Source organism: Mirounga leonina, unplaced genomic scaffold (assembly GCF_011800145.1).
Source record: "Mirounga leonina isolate KUSES-001 unplaced genomic scaffold, KU_Mleo_1.0 Mir_115, whole genome shotgun sequence".
Lineage (NCBI taxonomy): Eukaryota > Metazoa > Chordata > Mammalia > Carnivora > Phocidae > Mirounga > Mirounga leonina.
The window spans coordinates 61942838-61966806 of NW_023270268.1; the positions used below are offsets into that span (position 1 = coordinate 61942838).

Genomic DNA, 23969 nt, shown 5'->3' on the forward strand with positions numbered 1-23969 from the left:
CCAGATAGGCAGGTGGCCTGGAGCTCCTGGCATTCATCTTGCCACCATATGGAGCCTGAGAATGAAGCCAACACGGAGACAAACAGACAAGAGAAATGGAAAGAAGCCAAGAACCAGGACATCATTGAACTCCTGGATCAAACTATGCCAAACCCTGCCAATCCCTTGACATTTCCATGTCATGTGCCAAAGTATTTCACCTTCTTGCTTAACTCAATTTGAGTTGGCTGTTGCCTTTTAAAAATGAATCAGAGATCTAAGACGGAATCATCCATGAGATACAACTTCCAAGACATGGGCAGGATGGCTATGGAGACCTGCAGGCCTAACCTTCACCATAGCAGGGGTCCTAGAATGAAACAGCATCTAACTCCTATGTCAAGTCTCTTCTGGGTAGAACATTTTGTTAATCAAGTCACATAATCTGGAAGTTCCTTTTATGTCATAACCTCAAAAACAATATTCCCTAATGTTTTAACAAAAGAATTGAGGAAATCTTAATATTTTCACTGTATCTTGCATTTAGTAGATATCCAATTAAAATATCTAGTTATGATTTTTCTATTCCTTAGAATCTCGATTTTAGACGAGAGGAGATTTTAAAGGTACGGAGAGGAAACAATTGCACAGGCATTTAACATTTGGTTAAATGGCTTTGCAAAGGTCCTGCGGCTCGCTAATGGGGGGTGAGAGGGAGGCAGAGGGAAAGAACCCGGTCTCTCAACTCCTATGCCAATGCTTCTGCATTATTCATCTACTCCAAAGCATCTAGCACAGTACTGAGCACATAGCAAGTGCCTGATTAATGAAGAAATGACTGATGACCCACGGGGCATGCTGCTCAACTCAGGTGGAGGCCTGAGAACATCAGCTCTGAGACTTCTCCAAAAGGACAGGATGAATGCTCGAAGAGCCTCCTAGCTGCAGGGTTCCTAACTTAGTTGGCCTGCTTTAGCCCCCTTCGTACTGTTTTGGAGAGCAGCTCAGATCTCAAGTAAGCCGGTTTCTTGCAAGTCAGAGATGATTCCTCCAGGGCTGCTGCCAGCAAATGCAAACATCCAAGAGGTGGCTGGGATTGAAATCGTGCTGCCGAAAGCCACACTTCTTATTGCTGCTTTGCAGAGCCAGGTGATTCAAAGAGCTGGTCTCTTGGTCTGAAATAGTAACTTTCCCATCTTTTAGGGAAAAAACACACCATCACCTTTAAGGTGATTTTCAGGTGGAAAACAAGCTGGCCTATGACATGCCCCATGTTGAAGGATTTGGTGTTTTGAAGTCACCTTCTCCCCACAAGGGATGGGAGATCACAGACAGGCCTCTGATAAAAAAAAAAAAAAAAAAAAACCCTAGCTCTCAAAACTACACCAACCAGCTCAGTAACCAAAGGCTTAGAGCCACACTGGACTTCTGACATGACAATTTAGCCCCACTACAAAAGGCTTCATGTTTGGCTTTTGAAAACCCCTTACCCTCTTCCTCGTTCTAGGGCTAAAATCCTAACAGTGCAGATAGGGAGGAACAAAATGGTCTGCTGCAGACTCAACCACCAAAATTACCTGGAGCCCAACGCCCAAATCCCGCCTTCTTGTTCAAGGAGTCCCTAGGTAGCTCATAAATGCTCCCCAGTGGCCACAATGGTCCTTTTGTGACCCTAGCATGCTCCCTGCCTCCCTCACCCATGCTCAGGGACCACCTGTGCTCTGTATCCATCCCTTCCTTGCTATTCTGTCAAAACCCTTCTGCCATAGAGGCTGCCCCTGTCATCACTCTCCTGACATGCTGTTGTCTCGTCCTAGCCACCCTTCCACCGAGCTCCGGCAGGCACGGCTCTGCCCCTGGAGCCTTCCACTCTCTGGTTCTATCAACTGTCACTGACAGACTCTGTTTCATGAGGCATTTCCCTCTCTTTACAGGAATGTGATGCCCGGCACCTGGTTGGCTGGACCGGAAGGTAAGGTGAGGGTACTGCCAGGGCCCATTTTCTGGGAAGCATGCGAGCCCTTGGCAAATGTCCCCACAAACCAGTCTCAGGAAATGCTTAACAAAATATTCAACTCCGAAAGAGTCCTTATCTCTCAGAAATACATACTGAAATATTTACGGATGAAATGATACAAAGTCTGGGATTCCCTTCTGAACAAAACGTGGGCAGAAGTGGGTAGGTAGAGATGAAACAAGCCTGAGCTAAGAATTGCTGAAGTTGGGGGGTGGGAACATGGGGGGTTCATTATACTATCCTATTTTTTGCATGTTTAAAATCGTCCATAATAAAAAAAAGTTAAGGCAAAAAAAGGCCTCATATTTCACTTTATGTCACTGAAAGGAACTTAACATTTGGATATATTTTACTCCCTAAGTAATTGCCTTGGGGTGCCTGGGTGGCTCAGTCGGTTAAGCGTCTGCCTTTGGCTCAGGTCATGATTCCAGGGTCCCAGGATCGAGTCCTGCATTGGGCTCCCTGTCAGCAAGGAGTCTACTTCTTCCTCTCCCGCTCCCCCTGCTTGTGTTCCCTCTCTCTCAAATAAATAAAATCTGTAAAAAAAATAATTGCCTAGATTAAAAGAATAAATGCAAGCATACAGATATTTGACAAAACAGTCATTTTCTATGGGTCACTGGAGTCACAGCAGAGAAGAGAAAGTGCTGGATATCTTGACTGATCTCATCTTGAAAAAATAATGGTCCTGTCCTCCAGAGAAGAAACAATAAAACTCTAGAACATCATTCCAGTAATTTGATTCAAAGAGCTAAAGATATCATTTGGGAAAAGACAGCTTAACTTGATTAAGGGATGACTGTGGCTCTTTATGATGAAAGTGATGAACTGGCTTAACCTGTCTCAGAATGTTTATGCATTAATTTCCAGGCAGCATATTAGCATTAGAAACCCTTTGGGTCATGAAACTGTGGTTTTTAGCCTCAGTACAAAGCTGAGAAAAACAACTTGAGAAATGGATAGAATTTTCTTTGGAACATCTTCACCTGCCTTTTCAGCACTCCTGTGAGACAATACTATGTAGTGAAAAGACCACAGACTTTAGAGCCAAAGAAGTTGACTTGACTTCCATTTCAGCACCTGCTGTGTGACTTTGGTCAAGTTGCATAACCTTTCTGAACCTCAATTTCCTCATCTATAAAAGGGCCTTCTAATATCCACTTACAGGGAAGCTGTGAGAATTTTGGGTAAATGTACATAAAATCCCTCTCCATCACAGACAGTTAATGGTACCCTACTGCATTTCTCTTTAGCCCACTCTATATCTCCCAATAGAGTACCTAGCCCATGGTAAGAATGCAACAAATGTTTGCTGAATTACATTAAACCTGGAGGTGGTAGATAGAGTTAGTGGGAGGAAGTAGTTGGACTATCCCAGAATCCCCCCTTTGCAGGTCACTCAACCTCATGAGAGTTTCTCCACCTGATTGTTCAAGCCAGACAACAAGGACCCACTGGTGATGTCTCCCTCTTCCTCTTCCTCAGATATAATCAATCACCAAGTTCTATCTATGCAAGTTCCCAATTACCCCTAGAACCTTCCACTTCCCTCAAATCCTACCACTATCACCTCAGTTCAAGATCTTATCTTCTCTTTCACCTGGTCTGCAGCAAAGTCAGTTCCCCTCACATCTGTTCTGACCCCTCTACAATCCTTTCTGTTCATTGTAGCTGGAGAAATATTTTTTTTAATTGTGGAAGAATTTAAATATTCACAAAAATAAAGAGTATCATGTACCCAGCATGCAGCTTCAACAATGATCAATGAATGGCCAATTTTGTTTCATATATACTCCACCCACTTGGTTCAGTGTCCTAGGATTATTTAAAACAAGTCCAGAAGTCATAGCTTTTTGGAGGGATCTTTTCACACATTCAGAATAAAATTCGAATTTCTTCACGATCTGATCCCTGTCAACTTCTCCAACTACAGATCACAATTTGCTATCCCCCCCTTCCCAGATCCAGCCACACTAGCCCTCTCTCAGTTCCTCCAGCATTTTCGGTTGTCTCCTTGTGGTCTGGAGGCCTTCACGTTGGGCTATTTTCAAGTGCCCAGAAAGCCCTTCCTTTCCCTTCTCTTGCCCTTGTTGCTCGGCATCAGCTGCTACTGCTTCTGCTGTCACCCTGCACATCACTTCTGAGAGGCCCCAACCCTGGGGCTCAGCACCCCATGTCTGCACCCTGTGCTTCTCCTCCAGTTATACATACATAATTGTGTAAGTAGTCATGCAAAGTCGTCTCCCCTGTTAGAAGTCAACTCCATGGGCATAAGAACTGTGTCCGTCCTAGTCCCTGATGAGGGACCCAGCATGCAATTCAATACCTTCGTTATAAGAAGCACTTAATAAGTATTTGTTGAATAAGGTGCCCGAGAAAGGTAAACACAAAAGCCAATGCATTTCATGTTATAAATTGCTTAGAGATCAATGTCCTAAACCTTTTATAACTGCAAGAGCAATGCTTAGGCTTTTAATTTTCAGTGTGTTTTATTCTGTTCAATGTTACGTTACATGTTATATTCAATGACTTTTAAAAAAATATTATGAGCTGTATTATGCTAAACACTAAGGATTCAAAGCTGAATAATACACGGATCCTACCCTCAAAGAGCTGAGTCTAGTAGAAAAGACAGTCTAATTGTTTGAAAATTGGTAATTTCTCATGTTTTATATATATGAATCAGAATATTTAATTAGCCAGAGAATCTGTAAAGTGTCAAACAACTAAGAATAAACATAAATTGCTATAAAAATAATAGCTGACGTTTACTGGGTCCTTCATTTGGTCCAGGTATGATAAAAAAGCATATTTCACACATGCTGTCATTTAATCCTTATAACACCCTTTGAGATATGCTTTATTCCCATTTTGCCGATTTTTTTTTAAACTACAAAGACATTAAAAGCTTAGATAACTCTAAGTCACCCAGGATTTGAAACCTGGGAATCCAACTCCAGATGGCAGGCCCTGACACTCTTTGCTGGGGCTAACAAGTAATCTTTGAGTACTGCTGCAAGAAAAAATAAAAAAGGACACTTTCCAATTCATCAGTGCTTCCTACTTGGTGTCCTGGTTTCTGAGCTATGTGTACACTTTCATAGGAAAACAGCAGCTGTTGAAAAACCTGTTACTGATAAGGTCAGGGTCCTGTGGGCCCAAGGCTTTAACCATGAATTTGGACTCTGTACCAAATCTTTCCTATAAAGAAATACGAACTAGAAACTCGCAAGTTGTAAAGACACTACCTGCTGTGAACCTAGCCTGTCTTCTCGGCCAAATTGAAAGCTCCGCTTGTTCCTTCATTGTGCAGTGGATCTTGTCTGCTTATTTCCTACAGATGGGTTCTGACCCAAAGGAAATTGATTGTATTTTAAAAGGGTGAAATTGTTAGGGTAAATTACACGTGTGCACTCTGAACCATGAAAAACGATTTTCTATTAATTATGCATATTTGGGAATTTGTTTTTAATTTTTTATTAAGGAAATTTTCCATCATATACAAAAGTAGTCCAAATAATATAATAAACCCCCTTGTACCCATCACCCTGCTCTAACCATGACCAACTCATAACCAATCTGTTTCATTTATATTGTCATCGACTTTCTACCCCTCTTGTTTTGTGTTGAAGCAAACACGTTTGGGGATATTTTGAATGCTATGTTCTGTTGGTAAAATATAGAATGTAGGGAATCAATCGAATAAATAAACATGACTCGGGCAGCAAGATACTTGGGGAAACAGGGACAAGAAAGAGGAGTAAGTTGTATGGTTTGGAACAGCACAGAAAAGATGGGAGGACTGGCGTCGATTATTGGCAGTGTTTGCACAAGCAGACAAGAAGGCACCATGGGGGGGCGCCTGGGTGGCTCAGTCGGTTAAGCGACTGCCTTCGGCTCAGGTCATGATCCTGGAGTCCCTGGATCGAGTCCCTCATCGGGCTCCCTGCTCAGCAGGGAGCCTGCTTCTCCCTCTGACCCTCCTCCGTCTCATGTGCTCTCTCTCATTCTCTCTCTCTCAAATAAATAAAATAAAATCTTTAAAAAAAAAAAAAAAAAAAAAGAAGGCACCATGGGGCAAAGTTTTGATTGTGGACAAGGGAATATGGTGCATCTACCTGTCAAGTGTCTTGAACATACCACCTCTGCCTCTTGTTCTTCTTCTCCGGCATGTTCACCACCAATGTAATTAAGCCATCTGTTTGTAGATCCATATTGCCTCCTGTCTTGCCTAAACCATTGCTTCACAAAAGGGACCCCTAGAGCAGCACTATCTGATCAAAATATAATGTGAGCCACAGGTACAATTTTACATATTCTAGTAGCCACATTGTAAAGGGTAAGGAGAAGAAACCTGTGAAATTAATTTTTAATTCTCTATTTCATTTAACCCAATATATATAAAATATTATCATTCCAATATGGTACCAATATATAAAATTATTATGAAAATATTTTACATTCTTTCCTTTATGCAGTGTGTGTTTTGAAGTTACAGCATATATCAGTTTGAACCACTGATATTTTAAGGGCTTAACAGCCATATGTACTAGTGACTACCATATTGGACAGAGTAACCCAAGAGATCCCAGGGCAGCGGAGGCAATGGCTACTTGGCAATTTACTTGAAAATAATGCTACTGAAGATTTCTGGTAAAAGTTGAAGTATATTATGTATATGCTAGGCTTCTCCAGGAAATCTACTGAGATGAACAAGAGAAAACGCAACAATAAAAAACTTAGGGGTGCCTGGGTGGCTCAGTTGGTTAAGTGTCTGCCTCCAGCTCAGGTCATGATCCCAGGGTCCTGGGATCGAGTCCTGCATTGGGCTCCCTGCTCTGCAAGGAGTCTGCTTCTCCCTCTCCCTCTGCCTGGTACTCCCCCTGCTTGTGTGCTCTCTCTCTCTCAAATAAATAAATAAAATCTTTTAAAAAAAAAAACTTACACAAGTCCATCTAAAAACAACAAAATAACTACAACCTCCAAAACCCGGGCAATGAAGAAATGTGGCTCTTTGGATCTTGAGCAAGGTTAGGGCAAGTGTAGAAACAGGTTAGTGGTTCCTGAGAGGTTCTTCATTTACAAGGATGGCAAAGTGCAGTGGCCCTGGTTACTCAAACCCTGTTCTGTTCTGTACATCATGTGGCTTGAGCAAGTTCTTTCATCTCTTGGTGCCTCTGGTTCCTCATCTGTAACACGGGGATCGTAAAAATGAGGGTGGTTGGAAGGATTCAATCAGGGAATATCTGTAAAACACTTAGAACTATGCCTGGCCCATGTTTACTTCTCCATGAATGTTAACCATTAAAAGCAAAAACAAAACAAACCCAACAGCAACAGAATTGTGGACAGACCCAGAAGAAAGTGGAGCTGATGATAAAACTGAATTCCTGAATCATTTTTATTTTCTCTGAAATCTAATCTAATTAAATTGCTTGGAGATGAGAAGGGAGAGGAAACCAAAGCTGGCGTGGCAGGTGCTGACCAGAGCCCATGAAGCACGGTTAAACCCCCAATCACCAGCTATCATCCAGGAATCATTACAACTCTCTCCCACTTGGGCAACCTCCTCCCACCCAGAACAAGGACAATACAGATAACTTGGCAAGAGCATTCTGAGGCTGCATTTTCACTTTGAAGTTGCCCACTATGCCGGCTCACTCCACTGACCCACTCCAAATTGTTTTTGAACAACAGGCAGACCCAGATATAACTGTTCACATCTGGAGGTAAGTTGGACACAGCAAGTGCAACTTAGGTCATATTGGCACAACTAAAAGAAAGAGACACATATGGAAGGATATTTAAGAAAAATAATTCTCCCAAAGAATTTAAAAAGAACCGATGATTCAAGAGCTTCAGGAAGAGATATAAGAGATCAGAGAGTAAGATGAAGTAAAATGGCATCAACCAGGAAAGAAATGAAATGTAACATTGAAAGCATTTTGGAAATAAAAACCACAACAGAAACGGTAAGAAGTATAGATATGTCTGAAAAAAAGAATCAGTGACTTGGAAGATGGGCTTGAGAAAATAGAGAAGCCTGAGGTAAAGGAAAGACAATGAGTTGAGATGATAGATATAAGGAGAGGTGACTCAAAATATGGCACCCATCAACCCTTCTCGGAAAAGTTACTTGCAAAATTGAGAAAATCAAAAGGCAGTCTAAGATAAAGAATTTAAGAATGGGAAAGACACTGCCTCCTTAATGGATCGTTGGTGAGCAGTGAATCCTTTAAATATCAAACTAAGGTAATCAATAGCAAGAATTATTACAAGAATTATTACAATGAGTTGCAGGGTTGACATCATCAATGTAAACAATCAATCAGGTGGTCCAGGAGGGCAAGCTGGGCATCTCAGAGGCACCAGCAGTGGGGTGTTCATGGGCGCAGTCACCAAGGTACAATTTGGCATTATTCCTGTCTCCAGAGGTGCATTTGGCCCTCTGATCTGTCCAGAGATTCTGTGAGCTTCCCTTTAAAAAAATTTATTTTTCTGCTTAAATTAGCTAGAGTGGATTCTGTTGTTTGTCATTGACACTCTGTCTGATAAGCCCTTCAAATAACATTTAAGAAACACAGGTGTGTGGTCAAAGTGGTAAGTGTGAGGGGAAAACAGTGCTCAGTTGGTAGGAATGTTGTTCCAACCTTTTGAAAGGGCAATTTGGAAGTGTTGATGAAAATTTTAAACATAAATCCCCGTGACCCAGAAATTGTACTTCTATTCTAGGAACTTCTCTTACATATTTAAACACACTTTCATCACTCAACAAGTCTATACTAAAAACTACTAGGCCCTGGAGATACTGCAATAAACAAACAAATCCCTACTCTCAAAAAAAAAAAAAAGAAAGAAAAATCCTTACTCTCTTGGAACTCACATCCTGAGGTGGAATGGTAGAGAGAAAACAGATAGTAAAGAAGGTAACACTTCAAAGATACAATATGTTAGAAGGTGAAAAGTGCTAAAGGGAAAGGAGAATGCAGGAAGGGGAACCAGGAGGTGTTAGGCACTTAGTAATTTGTGACCAGGGAAGATGTTCACGTGAGTAAAGACTTGAAAGAGGTAAAAGATTAAGTCTTATGGTATTTGGAAGAGAAGAGTTACGAAAAGAGGAGATGGCAAGTGCAAAGCCCTGAGGCAGAAGCATACATGGCACATAAAAAAAATAGGCCACTAGGAAGCTAGTGTGGCTGGAGCAGAGTGGGATATGGTTCAGAGAGGTAATGGCTTTGGGGGCAGACAGTATAGCTTTATAGGCCATTGTAGGGATTTTGGTTTCTCTCTGAATTTGAGAAGGAAGCCACTGGGAAGTTTTGAGCAGAGAGGGATAATATATGACCTGACATTTTAACATGACTATTCCAGCTGCTGGATTGAAAGAGGGCAGGACAGGGAGCCATTCAGGAGGCTATTCAAATAATCCAATCAACAAATGGATAGTGGCTTGGAGTTGGCAGGATGGGAAGGTAGCAGTGGAGTGGGGAGATGTGGTCAGCTTACAGGAATGGGCCAAAGTGTAGGGACAAAGATGTTCAAGGCAATGTTGTTTGTAATTGTGAAAAACTAAAAATAACCTAAATGTTTAGCAACAGAAGGCAGGTTAAATAATTAACCAGGTTAAATTATGGTAATTTTTTTAACTTAAAAATTATAGGGGTGCCTGGGTGGCTCAGTCAGTTAAGCATCCGATTCTTGATTTCCTTCGGCTCAGGTCATGATCTCAGGATTGTGAGATTGAGCCCTGAATCGGGCTCTGTGTTGGGCATGGAGCCTGCTTAAGATTCTCTCTCTCCCTCTCCCTCTGCCCCTCTCCCCAAAAAATGAAAATAAAAGTAAAAAATAAAAAATAAAGAGGGCACTTTTTATGATGAGCACTGGGTGTTGTATGTAAGTGATGAATCACTGAATTCTACTCTAGAAAACAATATTGCACTGCATGTTAACTACCTAAAATTTAAATTTAAAAAACCTGCAGTAGTTGAAAGCATGTATATTTTTTAATTAAAAATCTAAGCGAATAATACTCATTTTTTTAAAGATTTTATTTATTTATTTGACAGAGAGAGACACAGCGAGAGAGAGAACACAAGCAGGGGGAGTGGGAGAGGGAGAAGCAGGCTTCCTGTGGAACAGAGAGCCCAGGACCCTGGGATCATGACCTGAGCCAAAGGCTTAACGACTGAGCCACCCAGGCGCCCCGAATAATACTCATTTTTAATGCTATTCAATTTCAGTAAAGAGGAATATGATGCAGTTTCAACAAAAGCATGTTTTTGGACCATGAAATCATTTTGTTTGGTAATTAAAAATGCAAACCTAGAAGCATTGAAATTAGAGTTTCTTATTTTAAAAAGAGTCAAACAAATATGCATCTGCATTTGTCAAACTAGGGTACTGTAATTCATGACTAGTCACTACAAAGCACATACTTCTATTATTTTTTTATTATTTATTTATTTATTTTTTAAGTAAACTGTAGGCTCAACATGGGGCTCAAACTCATAACCGGGAGATCAAAAGTGGCAGGCTCTATGGACTGAGCCAGCCATGCGCCTCTCTATTCTTTTTTTAAAAACAATTTTTGGTACAGCAGATATAGTCTAGAAATTGAGGAAACAAGATACTAGACAAGTGATGGTTTTTACTTAAAGATTGGCTTTGCTGTTACAAAGCATCTAAGATCTGAATAGGCAAAAAGATTTGTCTAAGGGATGAAACTGGAAAGTGGATATGTGATTCTGAATCCACATAAGGCCAGGTATCCATCTAGTGGAGGCTAAAAACCATTAGATAAGAATTATCTCAATATCTCAGTGATCATTTATTAATCACTAACTGTATGCCAGGCACTGTGCCTTGTGTTTTTTATGACAACTTCTGACTTTACAATACATAATCTAATTTCACAAATTTGTCCAAAGTCGTTAGCTAAAAAAGAAAAAAAAAGGAAGTGCTGAAACTCATACTTGGATTATCTCATGCCAAAACCCATCCTCTTTCTGCTATTACTACTCTGTAACAGGGAGGGTATTAATCAGGATTGATTTTTGAGGCTTGTTCTTGGGAAAGAATAGCGTATCCATTAGGATTGTATTCAATTGCTTGTGACACAGCCCCTGGTGTGTTGCCCTGTGTCTTAAAACAGCTGCTCCTCCTCCAACTTTACAAGCACCTCACAGCAGGAAGGAAACAGAAGGAGAAATGCGGTGGCAACTGTATTAGGAAAGTACAATCTCAGGATGTGCTAGGCAACTTCCTCCTACATCTCAGTGGCCAGAATCAAGTCATCTTGACTGTCCCGCAAAGATCTCTGGGGAGATGAGCATTCCCGCCCCCCGCCCCGCCCCCACTCCACCTATTGCCTTTCCTAACAAAATCTGGGTTCTCCTAGAAAGGGGAAATGGAGATCAGGAAGGCAGTGAGCCAATGTCTGCCCCATGAAGAATATTTGGCAGATCAAAGATGTTGGGGGAGGAATAGTTACCTCAGAAGTGCTACAGGATCAGGGGCATTCTAGGGGCTCTGGGCACCACTGTTGAATTTTGTTGCAAGAAAGGCAAGGAAATGTAGTCTTTGTTCTAAGTGGTCCTAGGATCCAGCTTCAGTTCTGTTATCGTGGAAGGAGAGAAGAGACATTGGGGAACAACCAAGGGCTCTGCCTCAGTCCCTCCACAGGCCCCTGAGACAGGGTTTCTCCTTGGGAAGGCGTCTGATGCGCACAGCCACCAGCTCTGGAATCTTTTCCAGACAGGCGGAGCCTGAGGGCAGTTGCTGACACAGGCTTTGGGAATGGAGGGAAAGCAGAAGGCACTCCGGGGATATCTGGGGATGCTGGGAGCACCTGAAGACAAATTCAGCCTGCTGGATTGGCCTGGAAAGTGTCAGTAAGAGTGAGGCTAGCCCCTCGGAGTCCCCTCTTCCCAACTCTGTCACTAGTAAGTCTTCATTTCGTTCTTGGGGGAGTAATAACCCTACCTTGTAGGGCGGGTGTGAGCTTAGTTTCAAGTGATGCATGTCCAGCTCCTGTTTTAATATACACTCCATAAATGGCAGCTGTTATTTTTTATAGGAGCATCATCTGGCCCCCCACGGCCCCGGCTCTAACTCAGCTGACATCCTCTCCTTCTCAGCTATACTGACTCACATACCATTCCTCTTACCAGAATATGCACGCCCTGCCTAGCTTTCTGCTTCTGGCTTTGCTCACGGTGGAATCCCGGCTGGAACGCTTCACATGCCGGTGAATCCTGTAGTCCTTCATGACAGCTCACCTCTCCCCTTCAGGGACTCTTCTCTGGGGAGGTCCTCGGTTCCCTTGGCAGCGCGCACTTACTTCTACCACCGCTCGGTTCTTACTGCACCCTCTGGCGGGCGTTTACTAGATTCCTTGTAAAGCCAGGCCAGGCTCTCTGAGAGGTTAAGAGAGGCTCAGGCCAACTCCCCTCGTTCAGGGCTCTGCATAAAAAGGAGGAGGAAATTGTGCCACATTTTAAATGTTTAAACGACTGGCAAATTGTAGGTATTCAACAAATACTTACTGAATAAATACAACATTTTAGCACCGTTGTTGACGAAAAATAAGACAATGCAATACAATTGTGCTATTTGCAAATGTGCTATTTGCAGATTTTTATATAAAAAGGTGAATTCATAGCGCACTACAGGCAGTTGCTTGGTGGCATGCATGTTTCAAGCTCTGTCACCCTGTGTGTACCTTCATCTGGAGACAACTGCCAATGGTCCCCTGCCCACCCTGCAGATATAGGAGCTCCCTGGGTTGGGGCTAGGGCCTCCAGGCCTGGTACGTGGAAGGGGGTCTCACTGAGCCGCGGGAGGCTCCGGCTCTCCCCATCCTCCATCGCCTTTCGCCCCCCCGCCAGCAGGCGGCGTCCCTGCGGCCAGCCTCCCACCGGGGTCGCGACGGGGCGTGCGCGCTCACAGGCTGCCCGGCTCGGACGCCCGCACTTCCTGGTCGGAACGGGCCTAGCGGCGGCGGGGTCCCACCGCACTCTCAGGGGCCGCGCTCGCTGCCCCCGCCCTCCTCCTGCTAACGCTCGGGGCGGAGCCGGGCGGGCGCGCGGGGCTCCCGCCCGCTCCCGGCGGTCACCTGGGGCCCGGCGCAGCAGGTGTCTGGTCTGGCGTCCCGCGCCGGGGACTCGGAGCGCGAGCCGGGACCCTCGACGCGTCGGGTGAGTGCGAGGGCCGGCGGTCCGCCGCTGCTTGCCCGCCCCGGGCTTCGGGTGGTCGTTCCACCCGCGCCGCTCGCGGCTTCTCCGGCGGGCGCTGGGCGCGTCGAGGAGGGAGACGAATTTCTCTTTCAGGGATTCAGAGGCTGGCGTTTCTCCACCACTTAAGAGATCGCGGAGTGCGGCGGGGGCCCTTGGCGGAAAGCTGCAGACGCCGGAGCCTCACCGCTTGGGCTTGGGGGTTATCGCGTAGTCTCCGCGCCGGCTGTCTGTCGTGGGTTTGGGGTCCGGGGGCCCGGGCTTGAAAGCCGGTGGCCTGGGTTGGCCAGATGCTCGCACCCTGTCTCTCCAGTGGAGATGGCTTTTAAACATGATAAAATAGGTGCTGTTTTCGAAATGATGTATGTAATTTTTATTCTTCTGGCACCCAGGGGTGGCTGTAATCAGTCACGTACACAGACGCACGTGTGTTCGTTGGGGCGGACTCTGCGTTCCCTCTCCTCGCCTTTCGGCGTTGGGGACTGAGCCCCCGCGCGCCCGGCGCTGGGATTAAGCCTCACGGTTTTTGCGGGGCCGTGTGTTCGCGGAGACCGTGGCGTCCTGGCTGGCTCCTCTGCCCTGGCTGGCTCAGAATTCTCCCTCGATAACCTGGGACTGCCCTCCGGAACTCGTTAGCTGAAGCTGCCTTTTCTCACCTGAGCAGGTGAGCCCAGGGACTTGGCGGCAGGGCCCACCCCCGGAATTCCAGAGGCGACCGCAAGGACCCAGCTGGCGGAGGAGGGTCCAGCAGGGAGGGAACGCGCTCGCTTCGCCCCACCTTGTGCAAATGACTCGGGTAAGGCGGGGGTGTGCTCAAACCCCAGAAATAAACCCACACGGATCAGAATTGCGAAGGACACGTGATTGAGCGTTGGGCTCTGAGAATTGCTAATAAGCGCTCGGGTCAAATCGTTTCGCTTCTACTTTAAAGATTTTTTTTTTTAACTTAATTATAGAAACGACTGCTTAATATACGTATCTGATTTTCTTGACAAGCCTCTCAGACTGGAATCTTCTTGTGGCATCCGCGGTATTGAATTATTGGGAATTGCCAGTAGAGATCAGCCTGGCCGCTCTGAGAATCACTGGGAAGGAGAACCTGCAGTTTAAACACTGTTGAAGAGATCTGACACGCAATGCAATGTGCGAATGTTGGTTGGATCCTGAAGGAAAAAAGTTCATAAAAAATTGAGCTGATAAAGGAATTTTTACTGGCTAGTTCATAGTATTAAGATTGGCTTTGTTATTTTTGGTGATGGCATTATGATTATGGTTTTTTTTTTTTAAGCTTTATCTTTTAGAAATACATACTGAAGTTGAAATACAGGTGGAGGATTTGCTTCGAAATAATTTAGTTTGGGGGAGCGCTGCTAGTGGAAAAGTGAGGGGGGGGAGCTCCAGAGGAGATTGGCTGTGAGTTGTCGCTAACGGGATGAAGGGTGGAGTATGGAATTCCTTATTATTGTCTCTACTTTGGTATGTTTGGCATTTTCCTTTAAAAGTAACACCACCACCATCACCACCAATGGAACTTTATTTTTGCAGAAGGTAGGTTTGGAAGGCACTGCTGGTGTTTCTAGATTCCAGACCTTCGTTCTGCAGACCCTCACTCTTTGTAAATCGGGTGTAAAGCCTGCCTCTCCAGACTCATTAAAAAGTCGTCTTTTTCTCCCTCCCGCGGAGCTGCTTTATTATTATCTTTGGGTTTTTTTGCTCTGAAGGCATCGGGTGTTGCTGAGTGTGACCGAGCTGAGGGGATCAAGTTGATGCAGGTGGATGCTGGGTCAGCTTTTTTTATACAAAGAGTATTAGCAAGCTGGAGATTGAATTGTGTGCCAACAGACAGGTTGTGTAAAATGTGTTAGCAATTTTTCTGAACTGCCCAAATACTTTCCAAGTTATGCTCATCAAAAAAACAGAGCTCAGAGTAGTAAACACACGACTTACCCACTTAAGATGTGTGTATACTTGTGGAAGCATGCTATACATCAATAAAAAGTGTACATTATAAAAACAAATCACAGGGTCAGTGGAGATGTACTTACTGCCTGAAAGAGATCTTATCTGTTTGTATTGTCCTTTTCACCTTGTTTGCCTCAGGCATCATGATGTGTAAATATTTAGCAAAGAATTGACTCCTAAAACATTCTGCCCTGTTCTTTTTGCTTTCCAAGAACCTGCTTTGAAGGAGAGGGACGTGGGCAGTAATATCTATATAGTCATCCAACTTGCTCATTTTTTTTCTCTAGATTTATCATACAATTCCTACTCATTCTGTCATGCTTGATTAGTAATTTGGGAATGTGGCGATTGCGTGAGGGGGCTGTTAAAATTTGGGTTGGGGAGAGGCATACTCCTAAAAAATAAACCTGCATTTCTTAGTAGCTTCGGTGGAACTGACTATAATGCCTCTTTGCTTTTAAGAGAAAAACTAAGTAAATGATACTGTGATCGTTGAAAGTTGAAGTGCTAGATCAACCTAGCCCTTGCTGGTGTGGTTCCACTAGTGGAAAGAAGTTGTAAAGATGCCGTAAGTCAGTCCGTGGAGGAAATGCCAAAGCATGTCCCAGTTTTGTCACAGGGTGTGGGAAAATGAGAACTGACAAAAATCCCTTACAGTTGGAAAATGTCATAGTGAATTTTTGATGATACTTAAGTGTAGCCGTTTGGCCTGTGGCTCAGTTTTCTTTGTGTGGGTAAAAGAAAGATGCAGCTGGTTAAGTGACTTTATTTTCTACCTCAGTTCTCTGAAACAAGAACGTGGAGAGAGAAAACAAACTTGCTGGGCCCTTAAGTGACCGGTCACTGACCTAATGTTTCCTGGCCTCTGTGTGAGGGTGGGGGGATTCAGCCCTGAGGAGTTGATTGCTAATAGCAGTTTTAAGGAATGACTACAACTGTGATTCCATCTTCTGCCCGCATCACGTTATGGAAGGGTAGAAACACATTAGGGAAGCAAATTAGTGCTTTGTTGGCCTTGAAATGAGAGGAAAAGCTGTTGGCAATCAGGTCAATCATACTTCTCTAGTTTGTAAGCACCCTGCTTTCATCTGCACCACTTCATGCCATCCTGTGGGGTTAGAACAGCGGTGCTGGAGCATGATTCTAGTTTCTAACAGATGAGGACAATGAAATCTAAAGAAGCTAAGACTCAGCCAAGTCAATTCTTTAGAGATATGGGGGAAAGAAATTTGGCATTTATGAAGGGTTCATGGTAGTCTTCACACACACACACACACACACACACGTTTTTTAAGTCTCACAAATCTCTCAGAGTTGGTCTCATCAGCCATTTTGCACATGGAATTGTAGCTAAGAGGGGTTGGTTAATAGTTCACTTGAGGCCTTGCATCTAGTAAGAGTAGAGCCAGGATTCAAACTCAGATCTGTTGAATTGTAGTGTTTACATGATTCTCCAGCCTCTGTGCTGTCCACACTGCCTTTTTTATTTTATTATGTTATGTTAGTCACCATACATTACATCATTAGTTTTTGATGTAGTGTTCCATGATTCATTGTTTGCGTGTAACACCCAGTGCTCCATTCAATACGTGCCCTCTTTAATACCCATCACCAGGCTAACCCATCCTCCCACCCCTCTCCCCTCTAGAACCCTCAGTTTGTTTCTCAGAGTCCATAGTTTCTCATGGTTCACCTCCCCATCCGATTTCCCGCCCTTCATTTTTCCCTTCCTGCTATCTTCTTTTTTTTTTTTTTAACATATAATGTATTATTTGTTTCAGAGGCACGGGTCTGTGATTCAACAGTCTTACTTCACAGTGCTCACCATAGCACATACCCTCCCCCACTGTCTGTCACCCAGCCACCCCATCCCTCCCACCCCCACCACTCCAGCAGCCCTCAGTTTGTTTCCTGAGATTAAGAATACTGCCTTTTGCAGACAGCTGAGCTCCACACCCGAGTTGGTTAGCCTAGGCAAGCCGTCTTTTATTGACCACTCTCAGCTGCCTTGGATGTTTTATCAGGCCAGCAGAGTTAAAATTGAACCAGTGGTGCAGATTGGGAGATTGAAGTATTCTGTGCCCAGGGATTCCCAAAGGCAGTACGGAGCAGCCTCCTCCCTGGCGCAGAGTAGTGCCCCGGGTTCCCCTGGTCTCCGCTACTCCCTGAAGCGTCTGCCATCTCGAGGCAGGGCTCCACACATCGGCAATGCTGTTTCTCCCACAGTGAGCAGTCTTTTTGTGGATGCCTCTGTCCAAAAGGGGATAACAAAAATAGGTCGAGGGGCGCCTGGGTGGCTCAGTCAGTTAAGCGCTGCCTTTGGCTCAGGTCACGATCCCAGCTGGGATCAAGTCCCACATCAGGCTCCCTGCTCAGCGGGAAGTCTGCTTCTCCCTCTCCCTCTGCTGCTCCCCCTGCTTGTGTGCTCGCTCGCTCTCTAATAAATAAATAAAATCTTTAAAAAAAAAAAAAATAGGTCGAGAGGCTCTTGTCCCAAGAAAAATGGGAAAGTGCATATTCACTTGAGGGAATGAAGAGTCTTGTTTTCTCTGCAGTGTTTGCATGTCAGAGGTACAAGGTACGTCATTTCCCTGCACCCTGCCTGCTTGGGCTTATCACACACAACTTTAGTTCCTGCCCCTGCTCTACAACATAGATGGAGTGCTGCATTGTGGGCAAGCCACAGTGGAGAAAAGGAATGCCCCCAATACCCAAACCACTAACTCTTTGTGAGTGGGAGTATGGGTCTTGTGCACCTTGGGATTCCCCAGGGTGTCCCGTGGGGATAGGGATCCACTGGGATCCACCTGGATCCTGGAGCTTGGGTGTTGGCTCTCTGGAGCTGCTCTGAGGGTTCTGAGGACTTGCAAGGGTACTCCCCACCCTCCGTTCCTGCCCACCCATCTCCAGCCTGGGACAGGTCTGCTACACGCTGCTTGCTTACACACAGCCCCATCCAAGGGCTCTGCAGGAATGAGGAACTGGATGCCCACAGCCCAGCCGTTGAGAGATTTCTGTGATACAAGTTGAAGGATGGCCCAATTTCCTCATCTTGACACTTTCAGTTAAGGGTCATGGAACAGATGTTCTCACCTCTGTCTATATCTGGAGTTTTATTACAGTTGAAGCTTCTGTTTTGATCTTTGTTTCCTTCCCCTGCAGTCTTGAGTGTTCACAGATCGGGTGTGGGGGGGAGGGTCAAAAAGGAAGAGAAAATACCACAAATGGAACCTCGTGGAGTGGTTTTGAGGAAATGTCAGGTGATGTTTTGGGGTCTGTCACTAGAACTGTCTGTAGGCATATACATACAGTAAGGTGATAGAAAAGAACAAGTGAGGGCTGTAAGTAGAATGCCTTGTTTAGTTGAGAGACACAAGTTTAGAGACTGAGGTGTTTGGGAAATGCTAGACTAGCCAGTTGATTGGATCCTTTCAGAACTCAGATTCAGGTTTGTGGGTGCGTGCTCCCTCAGATAGGAGATTACTGAGTCCCTGGTCAAACAGACAGATGGCAAGGGAAAGCGGCTGATTGGTTATTGGCCAGACCTAACAGAGGTGAGGTGGAGGGATCCTGGGTGTGGACTGTAGCCAGATCTCTGGATTTATTTCTGGTTTTTCTACCTAGCTGTGTGTCCTTGACCAATTTTTTTTTTTTTAACCACTCTGAGCCTCAGTTTTCTCCTGTGCAAAACGGATGTAATAATAATCCCCATCTTGTAGAGCTGTGTGGATTCCATGGCACATCAAGCCTTACGGAATAAGGATTCACTGGGGTTTAGCTATTATTGTTGTTGGTAGAGCCCTGCCTCCTTCACTTTTGCCTTTATTTGCAGCATTTTCCCCCATGGCTTTAGAAGGCAGGCTACAGGGGAGAGATGGTTCCCAGTTCTGACCCCTCTGTTTTCAGAGTGAGCCAAGGGCTGCCCATCTGAGCAGCCTCATAGCCTTAGGGAAATGTTATCCATGACAAATGCTAACAGGGTGTTTGATGCGGCAGCAGCTTTGGAATTGACAAAGAGAGCGAGGCCTGAGCCCATGACAGTGAACCCTGAGCTTTGGCTCTGTTGTTGGGGGAGTTAAAATCTGCACTGACTCTGGAGAGCAGTGGAATCTCCTGGCATTCCATGTGGGTGCAGACTCCATCCTGTGGTGGAAGAACAGGCTGACGTCAGCGCGGAATAGAGGGATGGACGCAGGAGTCCCAGCCCCACCTCTGCCACCTTCTCTGGTGGCTTGTGGTGCCACTGTGCGACCAGTGCCTCTCCGTCAGCTGGGGATAAGTGGGTCTCATAGGAGTGTTGGGAGAGGTTTACAAAAATTTTGTGAAATCCTGACACAGGTACAATGAAGCCCTGTGTCCAGCTTGCCCCCTGTTTAGAAGTGAAATCATAGAGCGGGTACACTGGCAGGTTTACCCTTTAACTCGGAGAAGTAAGGAAGATGCTATTAACTAACACTTACATGGCACTTTGTAGTTTTCAGAGGAGCTAATTTGATCATCAACCAGTGGTGCAGATTTATTTGTATTTGTTTCTATTGCCTTTCGTTGCCTACCAGGAGAGGTGCCAAAGCAAAGTGAGACTCAGGCCAGAAATGAGCCCAGAAGTGGGAACATAGCACTGGGCTTCATTAGAGGAGGTCAAGGTGAGTGTATATTCCTTACCCCCTTAAGGAATTCTGAGGAGCCCTGACATCCTGGGGAGGGAGAGGGAGAGATTGATAGTTGGGGTGTTCCTAGGAAGCAGAAAGCACCCACTGTGTCCAGGGAGGCTGAGCGGAGGCACAGGCAGCCCCCTCCAACCATCTGAGGCTGTGGGCTCCCCTGTTGACAGCTTCTGCCCAGACCTATTTGTGGAAGCACCAGCTGGGGGTCAGGGAGGAAGGGAGTGGGTTGCTGGACCCCTTCCTCCTCCTCGCCCATATCCAAACTTGTAGCTTCAGCAGTCCAGCCTACCTGCACTAAACCAGTTGTCCTCCTTCTCCCATTTTTCTCCCTCCACCCCCAGCCAGGTGTTCCAGTGAGTTCTCTTACAGCCTCACACTCGCACCCCACCCCCCAGCTAATAAGCCCCCAAGCCTGCTCTCTGTCACCGGCCCTTGGATGGGCTTCTCTCCACCGCCTCCTCCACTTTCCATGGGTACCCTTGCATCCCTTTATCTTCATCACGCACAGGCTTCTTCCTTTCCATTTTATTTTATTTTGGAAAGGTGAAAGGAAAAAAAAAATCCTCTATTACCCCCACTGTTCAAGGACGCAAAGACGTGAACATTTTGGCATATTTCTTGCCAGTTTTGTTGTGTTTTGCTTTTTTAAAAAAATAATGATTTTAACATGTTATAAACATTTACTTCATTTTATGTTAGCATTTTAACAAAGTTCTCATACTGTGATTAAAATTTACCACTGCATTTTTTCATGTCATTACAAATACGGTGCGTAATAACAACATGCTATTTCAACCTTTTTTGAGCCATTCCCTTACTATTAGAGAACTAGGTGGGTGCTTATTTTTTGATATTGTGAATCATTCTAAGTTGCATATACATAAACCTTTGATTCTGTGATATAATAAGAAATAAATACACTTGGTCCTCATCCCCAGTTCTGGTACAGAGCTCCTGGTGAGAGGAGTATCTTTTGTTATTCAGAATAAGCTCCTTTCCATTATAAGGGAGTTTGTGCTAATGAGATCATTCTGACCAAATGGGGGCTGGTTGCCGGAGGAGCCAACCCTGTGATTAGAGGGGTGGAGCTTTCAGCCTCTACTCCCCCGCCAAGGGGCTGGAGATTGACTTAATCACTAATGGCCAATTATTTAATCAGTCATGCCTAGGTAGTGGGATTTGGAGAGCTTCAGGTTGGTGAGCACATCAAGGTGCTAGGAGGGTGATGTGCCCAGAGCAGGTGTAGAAGCTCTGCGCCCTCTCTTCGTACTTTGCCCTGTGCATCTCTTCATTTGGCTTTTCCTGAATTGTAGCCTTTATAATAAACCAGTAATAGTAAAGTGTTGCCCTGAGTTCTGTGACCTGTTAAATTGTTAAACCTGAGGGGGGCATTGTGGAAACCCCCGATTTTTAGCTTGGTAGAAGTGTAAGTGACAACCTGGACTTGTGGCTGGCATCTGGAATGGGAAGCAGCCTTCTTGGGGGGGCTGAACCCCCACCCTGGGGGGTCTGCGCTAACTCTGGGCAGTGTCAGAACTGCTTGGTGTGGAAAACCTCACATTTGGTGCTAGAAGTGTTGTGAGTAAAGACCGTGTTTTTACCTTTTTTTCTTTCTTTCTTTTTTTTAAAGATTTTATTTATTTATTTGACAGAGAGAGACACAGAGAGGGAACACAAGCAGTGGGAGAGGGAGAAGCAGGCTTCCTGCGGAGCAGGGAGCCCGATGCGGGGCTCGATCCCAGGACCCTGGGATCATGACCTGAGCCGAAGGCAGACGCTTAATGACTGAGCCACCCAGGCGCCCCCAGAATCCATTTTTTAAAAAGACCCGCACAGGTTTAAGAAGTACTGGTTTCCAAGACCACGATCTTACCAATCACAGGGAGCCTGGCATTGATTACCCCTGATCTGTCTATACACATACATTTTTCCTATTCATCCAGTATTGGGATAGTCCTCTCTGTACCACTGGTTTTCAGTCTCCCATCCGCCCCTACTGTAAGATGGTCTGAGGACAAGAGCTCACTCCCCTCAGTAACACTGATTCCGGGATCAGCAGAATCTCTGGGAAGCAGGGGGAGTTCCACTCTGCCCCCTGTGAGAAGCCCTGATATATACAGCTTGTAGCTTGCTTCTGTCATTTAACATTATATTGTCAGCATTTTCCAGTACACTTTCCTGCAAAGCTTGTCTTTCATGGCTGCAGGTAGTGTGACCATTATGATTCATTTGACTACTTCCCTGTTGTCAGGCAGTTAAGTTGTTTTGATTCTTCGGGGGCGTGAGAGTGTTCTGTAGGCAATTACGAGTATGCCAAAGTGAGCTGCTCATTCCTTCAACTCTTGATTATTTCCTTACGATAAATTCCTGGAGTGGAGATACTGGATCAAAAGCCATAAACGTTGTAAACGGTCTTGAGAAAGTACGAGGAGTGTAGGAAGTACCCTGACACTACCCTCCTGGGCACTGGCCAGTGTGGGCTGTAGACAGACTCATTCATCATCGCATCTCCAGGCCTGGCTTAGCGCAGACTCTAAGCTGTGCCTCTGAGGGGGCTTGGGGGCGGAAGGGTGGAGGCTTCCTGTGGTGGCAGCGTTCCTTTCCTCCTAGCCTGAGTCATGAGCTGTTAGAGATGCCACTGTCCAGGCAGCAGCTTCAGGGCAGAGGAGAGCAGGTATGTGGGTGTGAGTGTGGGTGGGTGTGTGGACCTGTGGTTAGTGGAAGCCCAAAATGCCTACCTCATTTGCTAGTCCTGAATCTGCTGGACTTGATTGGCACCAAATGTGGTTTTGCTTCAGAAGTCTGAGACTGTTAGGTTGTCTGACCCTTTTTCTTTCCATTACCAGACCAGGAAACTCACGGTAACCAAACATCGTTCTGAAAGGTATACTCTGATTCTGACATGAAGAAAAAGTGAACTATCAATATTGTGTTTATGATTGAGTTGCAGTTTGAAGTTGGATGCCTGGAAAATATTTTTAGCCCTCCATAAATATTTTTGGAGTAAATGAGTGAATGAATATGCAAAGAATAAATGAGTTTGATTCTGTTCCATAACACACATAAGTTAAATATATATGTATCATATGATATAATTAAAACATTTGAAAAAGAGTATTAAATCACTAGCCACTCATTTTTATTAACTATTTGACATGTTATGGTTTCCAAATAGACACTTATCCTACCTTCAGGAAATAAACGTGATAGAGTTTGTCTAGTAGTAAGGTTTTGGTGGAGTTTTGGAGGGCATTTTTAATCATTTAAAAATTCATTGAGGTGCATACAATAAAATGCACAGCTCTTAAGTGTTGTGTGTGGGGTTTTTTTTAAAGATTTTATTTATTTATTTGAGAGAGAGAGAGAGAAACAGCATGAGAGGGGAGAGGGCCAGAGGGAGAAGCAGGCTCCCCGCCGAGCCGGGAGCCCGATGTGGGACTCGATCCCAGGATTCTGGGATCATGACCTGAGCCGAAGGCAGTCGCTTAACCAGCTGAGCCACCCAGGCGCCCCAAGTGTTGTGTTCTGATCAGTGTATGCACCCAGATAAACAACATCTCTGTCAAGGTACAGAACATTTTGGGGGCGCCTGGGTGGCTCATTCGGTTAAACATCCAACTCTTGACTTCAGCTCAGGTCATGATCTCAGGGTCCTAGGATCAAGCCCCACGTAGGGGCTCTGTGCTCAGAGGGGAGTCTGCTTTAGGATTCCCTCTCTCTCCCTCTACTCCTCCCCCCACTCACTCTCACTCTCTTTCTCTCAAATAAATAAATAAATCTTTTAAAAAAAAGATAGAACATTTTCATGCTCCAGAAATTTCTCTCATGCCCCTTTGCAGTCAGTCTCCCTACCCCGGAGGTAAAAGCTGCCCTGATTTCTAGCAACATAAGTGAGCTTTGCCTGTTCTTGAAATTCATATAAATGAAATGAAGCCAGAACAAAACTGGCTTCTTTTTGTCAACATGTTTTGGAGATTCATGCATGTTGTGTATTTCAGTAATTTGGTTTTTATTAATAAATAATACTCCATTTTTTATTATGCCACAATTTATCTGTTCTCCTTGGAAGATCATTTGGGTTGGGGCTATTATGTTGAATAAAGCTGTTATAAACAT

General features: G+C 44.9%; 1 protein-coding gene across 5 annotated transcripts in view; it reads left to right on the forward strand.

Annotated features, from left to right (window-relative positions):
- The first annotated feature begins 1381 nt into the window (after positions 1-1381).
- Positions 1382-23969, forward strand: part of GPR160 (G protein-coupled receptor 160) — a 59955-nt gene continuing 37367 nt past the window's right edge. The window contains exons 1-2 of one of the 5 annotated variants that reach the window (XM_034998755.1): positions 12952-13191; positions 13892-14023. The gene's annotated coding sequence lies outside the window, so the exon portion shown is untranslated. Of the gene's footprint in view, positions 1952-12951; positions 13192-13214; positions 14024-21558; positions 22528-23969 lie in introns of those variants that run through there. The other 4 variants (XM_034998780.1, XM_034998775.1, XM_034998762.1 and 1 more) reach the window with 4 other exon arrangements.